Raw genomic sequence first — 14,653 nt, 5'->3', positions numbered from 1 at the left:
TACATCTAATCCTACAAAAACAATTCAAGACATGTTTGTACTGAATATGTTAAATGCCAATACCAAGAGCATACCAATTTATCAACAAGGGTGGTGAATTGTGAGCAGAACACGCTAGAAAGACAAAGCCTTTAAGATGTCCCTTTGAACATGAGATGTGGATGGTTTGTATTTACTGAATAGGTTCTGCTCCTGCCATTACCTAACAAATTATTCAAGTTCCCCAGTTGCATCAAAAAAAATTAAGTAAAGATGTCAGATGTTAAGTTACTCACAGGGAATACAAATTTGCATCTCAAGCTCAAAGGTGCGGCACAGAAGATTTCCTTCACTCATAGTCACACAAGTTTTATTGAACAATTGGTCCAATGGCAATCTCATTGAACAAGACATTGTCAGACACAATCATAAGCACAGAACAAACTCACCTACATCTATTTCTCTAAAACAGCAAAGACATCCAAAATCCCACAACAATTCCACGATATTGCCCAATGCCATGCAGCAGCCACCGCCACTACCTGCCCCAGCACAACCAGCAACAGAAGTAGCACATACTCCCTCCGGTCCTTTTTACTCTGCACATTGGATTTGCCGAAAGTCAAACTTTGTTAAGTTTGACCAAATTTACATTGGAAATTATTAGCATCTATAATATCTAATAAATATAATATGAAAATATATTCCAAGATGAATCTAATGATATTGGTGTTGTTATGTGAATGTCTATAATTTTTTATACAAACTTGGTCAAAGTTGGATGAGATTGACTTCGGACAAACCTAATATGCAGAGTAAAAAGGACCGGAGGGAGTACATACCTGACCTTCGTCTCTGATTGATGCGCAGGATGCACCTAGGCTGTGCCCCGGATCACCACCTCCTCGCTCTTCACCTCTGGTCCACGGACGGCCTCAACGCCAAGGATTTCCCGCTGCTCCGCTTCCTCGTGGCCGCATGCGCACCTAGCAGGCTGCTTGTGTTCGGACTCTCGCCACAGCTCCTCGCGCTCACCGCGCTCAACTCTGGGCAGGGCGCTGCCACCGCCTTCGTCGAAGATGCGGACAGCACGCGGGGTGTGCTCGTTGGGCGTGGCCCAAGCATCTCGGTGGCCATCCAGCGGGCAAGGTACGCCGACCCGTCCCGAGGTGTGGGCGGTGCTGCGGCGCGCGAGGTCGAGCCCGGTGTGCCGATGCCTGACGGAGACGGTGCGCAAGTTGGGCTGTCGGCTGGCGCTGACCTCTTTGCCGCCGGAGGTGCTCGACGTGAGGTGGGATGTGGTCGTCGGCGGCGGGCCGAGAAGGGCAGGTCCCGAGGAGCCAGGGCGGATGGGCGGATGGGCGCCATATACACGACGACCTCACTCGCGCGCGCGACGGGGGGCGAAGCGGTGGACGTGACGGTGCACGAGATGAACCGGACGACGGGAAGATCTGACGCCATAGCCAATCTTCTCCACCCAGCGGCGCCATGGCTGCCGGCCGACGAGCGCCTCACCGCGGCTGCTGGCCAACAAGGACAGGGGAGCATGGGTGCTGGGATGGAGACGCACCTAAAGGGGGGCCTGGGACACCGGAGGCGGAGGAGAGGCCGAGAGGGCCAGAGGCGGAGGGGAGAGCCGGACCGCCGATGAGCTCGCCGACGAGAGCCCAGCCGAAGGTATCCCCCTTCGACCTTCTCTGCCACTGGCTGGATAAGATGAACAAAGGAGCGCGGGTGGAATTCTAATAAATCCAGGGGTCAATCTATAAAATCAAAACGTTTTCCCAGATACACTTAAATCGGGACCGCGGGTTGATTTCCCGGAAACTGCGGGGCTTTTCTGCAAAACGTGCAACGACGAACGATCAGAAGCAATCAGTGGTTTATTAGTAAATAGGTAAAGAGGTAAAGAGTAAAGATAAAGATAGAGATTATTTCCTTGATCACCAATTGATCCCACGTAAGGTTCACTGGTAACTAGCTCCATTATGTGATTAGTCATAACGGGCTGGCACTTTTTTTAAGTAACATGTGGGCCTTGCACCATACTGTTCACATGCATGCACAGCAACTTTATGGGGAGTATGGCCGTGCATTCGTCGCCATATTTTTTATCGGATAAGCATGATTAGCTACTAAGGGCTCATTAAGGTTTAGGGTGTGCATGCTAATTATTTTTTTCCATGCAACTCAAGGTTATGAGATGAATATTTGACCAAATACATCGCCTGTATATTTCACTGGGGCAATACTTTTTATGCGCCGTTTAAATATTTCATTTCGTCGATGAAACAAAGCCGAACATTTATCATATAGTCAACATTTTGATGATCTTAGTATCCCTTGTGACAATTTTATGTTTGTATTTTTGCCGTTAGTGGTGGCGGCATGCTTGCGAGCCCTGTGTCCTCTATATTTTCTTCATGAAAAAATCTAATGCATTTTGTCACATTTTATAACTGTCGGTTTATTGTGTGCATTATCGACATTCCAAAATATATCATATGCCTATTTTTTTAGTCCTTAATTTGAGTGGTTGATCATATTTTTAATTCATTTTTAATGATAAAACCGATTTTTTTTGCCGTTTTGTATTTATATTTTAATATTTTATATGGTTTATGCATTTCATTTTATCTGAGTCAAAATCCATGTCAAGAGGCAGTTCCGCTTTCAGTGACCATTTTCCTTGCAATAAAAGCACTGAGTCTCGGGCTTGAGTCCATTCTTTGGCTTCTTCCCGGCAACTGATTTGCCGGGCGCGGCAACTCCCTTGTCGTCCTTCTTGAAGCCCTTTTTACCCTTGCCTTTCTTGAAACTAGTGGTCTTATTCACCATCACCACTTGATGTTCCTTTTTAATTACCACCTCCGCTGATTTCAGCATTGAATATAACTCAGGAATGGACTTCTCCCTCCTTTGCATATTGTAGTTCATCACAAAGCTCTTGTAGCTAGGTGGAAGCGACTGGAGGATCCTGTCAACGACTGAGTCATCTGGAAGATTAACTCCCACCTGAGACAAACGATTGTGCAACCCAGACATTGTGAGTATATGCTCGCTGACAGAACTGTTTTCCTCCATCTTACAACTGTAGAACTTGTCGGAGACTTCATATCTCTCGACCCGGAGATGAGCTTGAAAAACCATTTCCAGCTCTTGGAACATCTCATATGCTCCGTGCTGCTCAAAACGCTTTTGGAGCCCCGGTTCTAAGCTGTAAAGCATGCCGCACTGAACCAGGGAGTAATCATCACTAAGCGACTGCCAGGCATTCATAACGTCTTGAGTTACTGGGAAAATGGGTGCGTCACCTACGGTGCTTCAAGGACATATGCTTTCTTGGCAGCTATGAAGATGATCTTCAAGTTTCGGACCCAGTCGGTATAGTTGCTACCATCATCTTTCATCTTGGTTTTCTCTAGGAATGCGTTGAAGTTGAGGGCAACATTAGCGTGGGCCATTTGATCTACAAGACATATTGTAAAAATATTTTAGACTATGTTCATGATAATTAAGTTCATCTAATCAAATTATTTAATAAACTCCCACTTAGATAGACATCCCTCTAGTCATCTAAGTGATACATGATCCGAATCAACTAGGTCGTGTCTGATCATCACGTGAGACGGACTAGTCATCATTTGTGAACATCTCTATGTTGATCGTATCTGCTATACGACTCATGTTCGACCTTTCGGTCTCTTGTGTTCTGAGGCCATGTTTGTACATGTTAGGCTCGTCAAGTCAACCTAAGTGTTTTGCATGTGTAAAACTGGCTTACACCTGTTGTATGCGAACGTTAGAATCTATCACACCCGATCATCACGTGGTGCTTCGAAACAACGAACTTTAGCAACGGTGCACGGTTAGGGGGGACACTTTTTTGAAATTTTAGTGAGGGATCATCTTATTTATGCTACATTTGTTCTAAGCAAATAAGATGTAAACATGAAAAACATCACATGCAAATCATAAAGTGACATGATATGGCCAATATCATCTTGCGCCTTTGATCTCCATCTTCGAGGTGCGGCATGATCACCTTTGTCACCGGCATGACACCATGATCTCCATCATCATGATCTCCATCATCGTGTCTTCATGAAGTTGTCTCACCAACTATTACTTCTACTACTATGACTAACGGTTAGCAATAAAGTAAAGTAATTACATGTCGTTTACATTGACATGCAGGTCATACAATAAATTAAGACAACTCCAATGGCTCCTGCCGGTTGTCATACTCATCGACATGCAAGTCGCGATTCCTATTATAAGAACATGATCAATCTCATACATCGCATATATCATTCATCACATCCTTTTGTCCATATCACATCACATAGCATACCCTGCAAAAAACAAGTTAGACGTCCTCTAATTGTTGTTGCAATGATTTTACGTGGCTGCTATGGGTTTCTAGCAAGAACGCTTCTTACCTACAAAAGCCACAACGGTGATATGCCAATTGCTATTTACCCTTCATAAGGACCCTTTTCATTGAATCTGATCCAACTAAAGTGGGAGAGACATACACCCGCTAGCCACCTTATGCAACAAGCGCATGTCAGTCGGTGGAACCTGTCTCACGTAAGCGTACGTGTAAGGTCGGTCTGGGCCGCTTCATCCCATAATGCCACCGAATCAAGATAGGACTAGTAACGGTAAGCAAATTGAACAAACCATCGCCCACAACTACTTGTGTTCTACTCGTGCATAGAATCTACGCATAGACCTGGCTCATGATGCCACTGTTGGGGTACGTAGTAATAGTTCAAAATTTTCCTACGAGTCACCAAGATCAATCTAGGAGATACTAGCAACGAGAGACAGAGGGAGTGCATATTCATACCCTTGAAGATCGCTAAGCGGAAGTGAGGGAGTCCCGGATTAGGGGGTGTCCGGGTGACCGAACTATGACCTTTGGCCGGACTCCCGGACTATGAAGATACAAGATTGAAGACTTCGTCCCGTGTCCGGATAGGACTTTCCTTGGCGTGGCAGGCAAGCTTGGCGATACGATATGTAGATCTCCTCCCATTGTAACTGACTCGGTGTAACCCTAGCCCTCTCCGGTGTCTATATAAACCGGGGAGTTTTAGTCCGTAGGATGAACAACAATCATACCATAGGCTAGCTTCTAGGGTTTAGCCTCTCTGATCTCGTGGTAGATCAACTCTTGTACTACCCATATCATCAATATTAATCAAGCAGGAGTAGGGTTTTACCTCCATCGAGAGGGCCCGAACCTGGGTAAAAACATCGTGTCCCTTGTCTCCTGTTACCATCCGCCTAGATGCACAGTTCGGGACCCCCTACCCGAGATCCGCCGGTTTTGACACCGACATTGGTGCTTTCATTGAGAGTTCCTTTGTGTCGTCACCATCAGGAAGGATGACGCACCTCGTCTTTAAAGACGGCGTTGTTGCTAAAGGAGCTTTGGCTATCGGCCAAACTCTCCGGCTAGGCGGTTTTCTAATGACCGCCTGTTCGGCCGCCGCGCCAACGATGACTTCTTGGGTCATCGAAAGCGATCTCCACGTCAACTCGGAACTCGTCGAGTAGTTAGATCCAATGGAGCTCTCTTCCTTACACGAGCTCTTGGATCGCATCGCCGCCCTGGGAGTCGCTACAGACTACGATCAGATTGGGCTTAAACCCGATCCGAGAGAGATTGACTCTCCCCAGGTCACCCACCATGTCGAAGTGGTGGAGGAACAATGCGGCGAATCTTCACCCATCCTAAGGACCAGATATGCCCGGGTTCCTGATCCCTCCAAGCCGGATACCCGTGGAGGGGAGGACGTCACTCAAGCCCTGAACCTAAAGTCAGGCAGCGGGCCTGATTCATTGGATAACATCCAAGAACCCAAGCTTCCGAGTTTGGAAATTCCTTGGCCCTTGAGTCTCAGATTGGGCGAGGTTCCGGATTTAACTCCACCCGCCCACCCAAATATAAGGGATCTATCACAAATTCGGCAAGAGCCCAGGGAAACAGTACACCATGACTAGGCCAGATTCCTCCTGGTTATGAACAGGATAGAGGACTGCCGCGAGGGGGATGCAATTTCATTCTTCTGCAATAACTGCATGGACATCGGGATCATCAACGCCATAAGTCGCCGTGAAATTACACACTTCGCCGACTTGGCATCCATAGTACCAAATACTGTGCGACAGAAAGCGTTCGGAATACCGAAACAAAGTTTTGGGACAATCCGGCCGTGAATACAATCCCAGTCCGAAATAAAAGGATGCATTATCACCCGGCACCTAGGCCGAACAACAAAAAACAAAAACCCTCTATAGGGTATGGAACCGTACTAGAGGGATGGCTCAATGGACCCTGTAAAATTCATAGTACAGAGGGCGTCACACCAACTCATAGCCTTAGAGCATGTTGGATACTTCGGCAGGTGGCTAGAAGTGGCGAGGAGCTTCTAACTCCAGAATCCGTAGAGCACCACCCCAGGAATACCAGTATGGTATCAACAGTCTTCGAGACTTTCGCATCAAACAATGTGCGAAAACGAACGCTCCGCAGCCTTACCGAAGTCTACCAGGTAGCAACAATAAACCCATGGAGTGACACGGCTATTACCTTTAATGCCAGTGACGAACCTAAATTCCGGACAGCCTGAGCACCAGCCGCACTGGTCCTCAGTCCGATAGTGGACGGCTTTCGGCTTTCCAAGGTACTCATGGAAGGTGGCAGCGGATTGAACCTTATTTATGAGGAAACCCTTCGAAAAATGGAAATAGACTGGAGCCGCATTGAGCGAAGCAACACAACCTTTAGAGGAATAATCCCCAGTCGGGAAGCGTGTTGTACAGGAAAAATCACACTGGATGTAGTGTTCGGCACGCCGGATAATTACAGATCCGAGGAGGTCACATTTCAAGTGATCCCATTCAGCAGCGGATACCACGCTCTGTTAGGACGAGAGGCATTCACAATTTTTCAAGCTATACCCCATTACGGGTACATGAAGCTCAAAATTCCCGGACCCAACGGAATCATCACTCTTGCTAGTGATCTGGACATAGCACTCCGCGCCGAAAACAAGACAGCCACACTGGCCCTTGAGGCATTATCCGAAGCCCTAGCGGCCAAGGAACTAACTGCGCTGTGCTCCACGATGGACAGGGACGACGTGATACTCGACAAAAGATCCAAGTCCACCTCCTTTAAACCGGCAGATGAAATAGTCAAATTCCAAGTCCATCCAATGGACCCTACAAAAACGGCCTCCATCGGGGCATAGTTAAACCCTGATGTAGACGCCGCACTACGAGAATTCCTACGCGAAAATTGGGACATTTTTGCCTGGCACCCTTCAGACATGCCAGGAATCCCACGCAGGCTGGCCGAGCACAGCCTGAACATCCTAAAAGGATTCAAACCTGTTAAGCAGGCTCTTCGGCGTTTCTCCAAACCTAAGAGACAAGCCATGGGAGAAGAGCTAGCCAAACTACTGGAAGCCGGATTCATCAAAGATATAAAACATCCGGACTGGCTAGCAAACTTGGTGATAGTACCAAAGAAGGACAAATCCTGGCGCATATGCGTCGATTTCAAAGACCTCAACAAGGCTTCCCCAAAGGATCCCTTCCCCCTTCCCCGCATTGATCAAATCATCAACGCCACTGCGGGACACGATTCATTGTGTTTCCTCAACGCATACTCTGGCTACCACCAAATTAAGATGGCAGAGTCAGACCAAGCCGCAACAGCATTTATCACCCCATACGACCCATTCTGCTTCAACACAATGCCCTTCGGGCTCAAAAACGCCGGCGCAACATATCGGCGCATGATTCAGACATGCCTGGCCAACCAGATCGACAAAACAGTTGAAGCATACGTGGATGACGTGGTCGTCAAAACCAACCATGTCGAAACTCTAATAGACGACTTGAGGCTCACGTTCGATAACCTCCGAACATACGACATTAAACTTAACCCAAAAAAATGCATTTTTAGCGTACCAGCCGGAAAGCTCTTGGGCTTCATCGTATCCGGTAGAGGAATTGAAGCAAACCCAGCCAAGATCCGAGCTCTGTCACAATTGGATATTCCAAAGGACCTCAAACAAATACAAAAATTGACTGGATGTGTGGCGGCTCTAAGCCGCTTCATCTCCCGCTTGGGAGAAAAGGCATTACCCCTTTACCGCCTCCTCCGGTGCACTGAACACTTCGAGTGGACAGATGCCGCCATGGCCGGACTCGAGGAAATAAAAGCCATATTGGCAACAAACCCGGTCCTGGCCGCGCCTAACATCGGCGAACCAATGTTGTTGTACATCGCGGCAACTCATCAAGTTGTAAGCGCAGTGCTCGTCGTCGAACGAGAAACGGACGGACACAAATTCCCTGTCCAGAAACCAGTCTACTACGTGTCCACTGTCCTCACTCCATGCAAGTCCCGGTACCCGCATTACCAAAAGATAGCGTACGCAGTTTTCATGGCGTCCCGGAAGCTACGACACTACTTTCAAGAGTGTTCAATAACAGTAGCCTCCGAAGTACCTCTTAATGATATTATAAAGATCCGCGGTGCGATGGGTCGGATTTCCAAATGGGCCATTGAGCTCCTCCCGTTCGACATAACCTATAAGCCACGGCGAGCTATCAAGTCGCAAGTTTTGGCCGACTTTGTCGCCGAATGGACTGAAGCCGAACTCCCTAAAGAGTACGGCACATATTCCAACTGGATCATGCACTTCGACGGCTCCAAAATGCTAGCAGGTCTGGGGGCTGGCGTCGTTTTGATGTCCCCAACAGGAGATACAGTTCAATACGAGGCCCTTCTACATGGTCTTCGGATGGCAGTCTCCATGGGCACTCAACACCTAGAGGTGCGTGGGGATTCAAACCTCGCGATATCCCAAATAAATGGAGACTTTGATGCCAAAGATCCGAAAATGGCAGCTTATCGCAATGTCGTCCTAAATATGTCAGCTCGGTTCGAAGGGCTCGAATTTCACCATATAGCCGGGGAAAACAATCAGGCAGCAGACGTCTTGGCACGCATCGGCGCAAAGCGCGATGCAGTCCCCCCCCCCCCCAACATTTTCTTGGAAAGGCTATTCAAGCCATCCGTACAGTGGGAAGGGGAATCCGGAAATAACAATCCGGACCTAGCCGCACCACCTGTCATCGAACATTCTGACGCAACGAAAGACTCTGCCAACGAGGTAACACCCTCAGCCCACGTAATAATGGCAGTAATTGCCCCGTGGACAGAACCATTCTTAGCCTACTTAATTAGGCAGGAACTTCCCGAGGACCAAAATGAGGCACGCTGCATAGTGCGGCGATCTAAAGCCTATAAAGTCCACAAAGGAGAGCTTTATAAGAAAAGCACCACCGGAGTCCTTCAAAGGTGTATCTCTGAAGAGGAAGGGCGGAACCTCCTGGCTGAAATTCATGCCGGACTCGGCGAGCACCATGCCGCAGCCCGGGCCCTTGTAAGCAAGGCCTTCCGTACTGGATTTTATTGGCCGACGGCCCGGGCAGATGCTCAGGACTTAGTCCAGCGATGCGTCGGTTGCCAATTATTCGCTAACCAAAGCCACATGCCACATACCGCCCTCCAAACTATACCCATTACCTGGCCTTTTGCGGTCTGGGGACTTGACATGGTTGGACCCCTTAAAGGAGGAACACACAAGCAAAAATACCTACTGGTCATGGTGGACAAATTCACCAAATGGATAGAGGCCAAGCCTGTTAAGACGGCCGAATCCGGACCGGTGATAGACTTCATTTCAGGGGTCGTACACCATTACGGCGACCCCCACAGCATCATCACTGACAACGGCACGAACTTTACGACCGGCGAGGTTAAACTCTGGTGCAAAAACATGGGCATCAAGCTCGACTACGCTTCAGTCTATCACCCACAAACTAACGGTCAAGTCGAGCGAGCCAATGGTCTAATCATGAGCGGCATCAAACCCAGATTAGTGCGATCCCTCAAGGAATCTAACACGCACTGGGTAGTGGGTCTAGGGGCTGCGGACCACACCGAATCGCAATACCGGATTCACACCATTCTTTATGGTATACGGCGCAGAGGCAGTCCTGCCTTGCGACATAATTCATGACTCACCTCGCGTGCGCATGTACGGAGAAAGAGAAGCCGAGCTCGATCGGCAGGACAGTCTGGACGCATTAGAGGAGGAGCGCGATGTGGCAAAAGCCCGTTCCGCATTCTATCAACAGCAGGCTCGAAGATATCAAAGTAGAGAAGTACGGGCCAAAACTTACAATGTTGGCGAACTAGTTCTACGCCTGCCAGACAAGAAAAAGGACAAAATCAAGCCCAAATGGGAAGGTCCCTTTGTAATCGACCAAGTCCTGACTGGTGGAGCGTACCGTCTGCGAAATGCATCGGATAACCGACTCGAGCCGAACCCATGGAACACAGCACGCCTATGAAGATTCTATGCCTAGCGCCGGACTCTGTGTTCGTCTCCTTCCTCCGTCTATTTTTTACACATTGGCTGCCTTATATTTCTCTCCTTCTCCCTCCTTTTTTCTTACAAGCCTTTAAGGGCTCGCTTGCGCATTGTTCGCACATAATTGACGTGCTACCCGTGCTCATTATACCTGGGGGCTTCTTTATCAGAAGCTTGTATACACGGGCCTCATGCCCAACACATGTGTCACACTTCCGCATGTACCTTTTATTCACCATTATATGCATCGATATGACTTAAGTTTTGGCCAAGCTGGGTTGCCTGGCTCCTGTGCTTACCCCTACGTTCCCGACTGTTTGGCTAGGTGGTAAAGGGAGCACCTCTGTGATTGTTACTGCCGGGTCAGCCGGATGTGTACCTCAGACGGGGTGAAGCCGAAAGCTAGCGTTCTTAAGGGAATATTCGGTCGGTGAACTAAAAGATGATTTTTCACTTGTTTATTTATCCGCCCCCAGATGCTTTTCTGCTTTTTTCGCAGTCCGGACATGCACTTTAGGGCATGCCTCCCAGGGAAAGGAACCCCTAACGAAACTATTCTCCCTGGAAGATGTTTCTTACTAACCATGTAATATAACATAACTAGTTGGGCACTTGTCTGCTAAAGCACTAACGACCCCTACGCCTGGTCTCCATGCATGCCCCGGTTCTTACATAACCGAGAGGGTATTCGGACACACTACGGACTATCGGGTCCAGAGGTTGAACCGAAAAGGTCCGCAATGACAAATGATCTACAATCCGGCTAGAAGGCATTTTACATGTCATTTTAAATTACATAGTCAATTTGACAGGGTATATTCTTCTTCAATACCATCCAACAGGCTGTCCAATTTACAGTCCTGTTGGGAAAACTTGGCGGCCAGCTCTACCTGGCTGTACACTAAACTGGCAGGGATCTCCTTCCTATAGGGCATACAAGTCCGACCTCGGCCATGTGGTTTGGGTCAGGCTTCATGTACCGCATCTTCACCATGGCCCAGGCCTCCCTGGCGCCTTGACGGCAGGCCGATATCTTCCATAATCGGAAGCGCTGCAGCGCTCCCTTTAGCTTCTTTGCAAGCGCTCCAAGGCCTTCGGGCATGGAGAGGGATGGCCACAAAGCCTGGACGACGCCTTGCATCACCTGCCGAACTCGCTCGTGCAGTTGCGATAGCTCGGGAAGAAGGTCACCCGTAGAACCGGGCATTTCCTCCGCAGGCCGACCTGTCAGCATACCTACAGACATAACTCTGTTAATCGACTTCCTCGCCGAACTCTTTTTCGAAGATTCGCTCAAGCACTTACTAAATATGCCGCGTCGAAGTCGCCGATTCTCCTTTACGGAATCCGACAGCTGAGCACGATGTCACATCCCTAGTTCTGATAATGCCAAGTGCTAGTATCTGGTGTTGCATCATGTTTAAATTCAAGGAATTTGAACTAAGGAAATTAGAAAGCCTCAAAACTTTCTAAAAGAAGGGCAAGAACCCTTTAAATTGCATTCAGTGATTCTAAAATTCCCTAAAAATCATTCTGGTAATTTTGGCAAGAGTATATACCAAACCAAAATTCTGGAACATTTTTATGGAATATTTTGGGGCATTGAATTTAAATCATATTGTATTTGGATTTGAAGTTATATTCATAATATATAATGATTATAGTTTCAAAAGCCTGTGATATTTTATGTATATGTGGAGAAGTCCATTATGTGACATAAAAATATCCAAGGGAATTTTGGCACTGTTTTCAAGTTTTTTAAATTTGAATTCAGTGGCAAAAGAAATATTAAAAAACAAAACAAAACAGAAAATATAAAACAGAGCAGAAGAACTTACCTGGCAGCCCACTCCCCGGCCGCGCCACCACCATGGTTGGATGCGGACGAGCGTCCGCATCCTGTAGTTGTGCTTCGCGCGCCAAACGGCGCCCTGTAGGCGAATCCCGCAGCGCACCGCCGCGTCTAGACTCGCCGGCGGCTAAACGCCGGGGACCGTTGACCCGTTGACCGGCGTGGGTTGACCCCACTACCCGGTTTGACTTCCCCCCTCTCTCTCACTGACTTGCGGGACCCGCTCGGCTAATTAATCTAGTTTAGGTTTAAAACTTAATTAGTTTAATCTAGGTTAGTGCTAATTAAACTAGGTTAGTTTAGTTAGCCACTGACACACGGGACCCACTGGTCAGTTTGACCTGGGCTGCCTCGTTGACTCGCTTAGCTCATGCTGACGTCAGGCTGACGTAGTAATCCCTTTTCTGGAATTAGTTTATTTCTATTTATTCAGAAAATCCAGAAAAAGGCTTAGACTTCTAAAATTCATATAATTTCAACCGTAACTCCAAATGAGATAAATTATATATGAAAAATGATCAGAAAAATCCAATCTATCCATTTGTACTATTTTCATGCATGTTAGAACAACTTATGGATGATGTTTAGGCCAAATCACCTAAATGGCATTTAAAGCTTCACATATGAAGTTTGAATTTGAACCTAGGGTTCAAACCAACTTCATTTAACCTGTTGCTAGTTGCATTAGCTCTAATCACAGCATATTGACATATCATGATCATGCATCATATTGTGCATTGCATTGATTGTGTTTCTTCTTTGTTTGTCGATGCTTGTCCCCTCTCAGTAGACGTGTACCGACGATGTGATCGATGACACCGATGAAGAACTATGTCTTCTTCAGAAGTGCCAGGCAAGCAAAACCCCCTTGTTCATTATGATACAATCCCACTCTCTCGCTCCTGCTCTCTTTTACTGCATTAGGACAACAACGATTCATCCGTTACTTGTTGCGGTAGCTGAACCCCTTTATCCTCTGCATGACCTGTCATTGCCACAGTAAATAGATGAAACCCACTAGCATGAGTAGGAGTTTTTTGAGCCCTGTTGTGCCTACTCATTCATGCTTGTTTGTCATGCCTGCTACTGCTTAGAGTTGAGTCAGGTCTGATTCATCGGGGATGAATCAGAGGTGTGTGAACATGTCCTATTGTGTGTGAGCTAAGTGTGTGAACACGATTTGGTAAAGGTAGCGATGAGAGGCCATGTAGGAGTACATGGTGGGTTGTCTCATTGAAACCATCCTCAGGAACTGAGTTCTGTGTTTGTGATCCATGAACAGTTACTACCACACATTGGGCTCCGGGAACTCGAAGCTCTCTCGACTTATTAATCAACTTGATCTCTGTCCAGGAGTTGCAACTAGTTTCTGGTGTTTGTAGGTAGTGTTAGTAGTCTACCAAGTGGCACCCGGTATAGGTGGGCTTGGGACAGACTAGGCACCATGGCACGGTGTACCAAGCTTAGATCCACCCGTCGAGGTGGGCTTGGCAACCCTGCACACATCGTTTGGGACCGTGAGCAACACCCCGGCCGGATCTCCTTGCGGATGGAACCCAAATAGGCGATAAACCTGGACGAGAGACTTGTGTGGTTAGTCAGGTCGTGACCGACACCCTCGCTGGGCTTCTGCTTGAAGGTTGCCGAGTATATGTCATGTAAACGGCGATAAGTGGTGAGAGCATGTGTGAAGAAGTACACCCCTATAGGGTTAACATTATCTATTCGAATAGCCGTGTCCGCAGTAAAGGACTTCTGGGTTGCCTATACAGTTCATAGACAAGTGAAAGTGGATACTCTAAAATACGCAAGATAAGCGTGAGTGCTATGGATGGCGTTCTCGTAGGGAGACGGGAGCGGATCCATAGTGGTGTATTGATATGGTGAATATGTGGACTCGTGTGCGCCACCTCAAAAGAGTTACTCGCAGTCGTAGTTCAGGATAGCCACCGAGTCAAAGCTGGCTTGTTGCAGTCAAACTCCACCACCCCTTTATTGATACTGATGCATATGTAGATAGTTCTGATGTAAGTCTTGCTGGGTACATTTGTACTCACGTTTGCCTATTTTATGTTTTTGCAGAGAGACTTCAGTCTCACTAGTAGTACCGCTTGGACTTCGACGTTTAGCTTGTTACCTCAGCTACGATCTTGTGCCCTCAACATGATTTGGTAGATAGTCAGGCTTCTCAGCCTTTTTCATTTATAGTTGTCTGTACTCAGACATGTTAAGCTTCCGTTTGTGCTTGACTTGTGTGCTCTGAATGCTGGGTCATGAGACCCATGTTTGTAATATCTCGCTCCTCGGAGCCTATTGAATTAAATACTTGAGTTGTAGAGTCATGTTGTGA

General features: G+C 47.5%; 1 pseudogene; it reads left to right on the top strand.

Moving 5' to 3' along the window:
- Window positions 1–820: 820 nt before the first annotated feature.
- LOC123159625 (protein IRX15-LIKE-like) lies at window positions 821–1,711 on the top strand (annotated as a pseudogene).
- Window positions 1,712–14,653: the final 12,942 nt, after the last annotated feature.

Source organism: Triticum aestivum, chromosome 7B, assembly GCF_018294505.1.
Source record: "Triticum aestivum cultivar Chinese Spring chromosome 7B, IWGSC CS RefSeq v2.1, whole genome shotgun sequence".
In the NCBI taxonomy this organism is placed as follows: domain Eukaryota; kingdom Viridiplantae; phylum Streptophyta; class Magnoliopsida; order Poales; family Poaceae; genus Triticum; species Triticum aestivum.
This window is presented reverse-complemented; position numbering and strand designations above follow the sequence as displayed.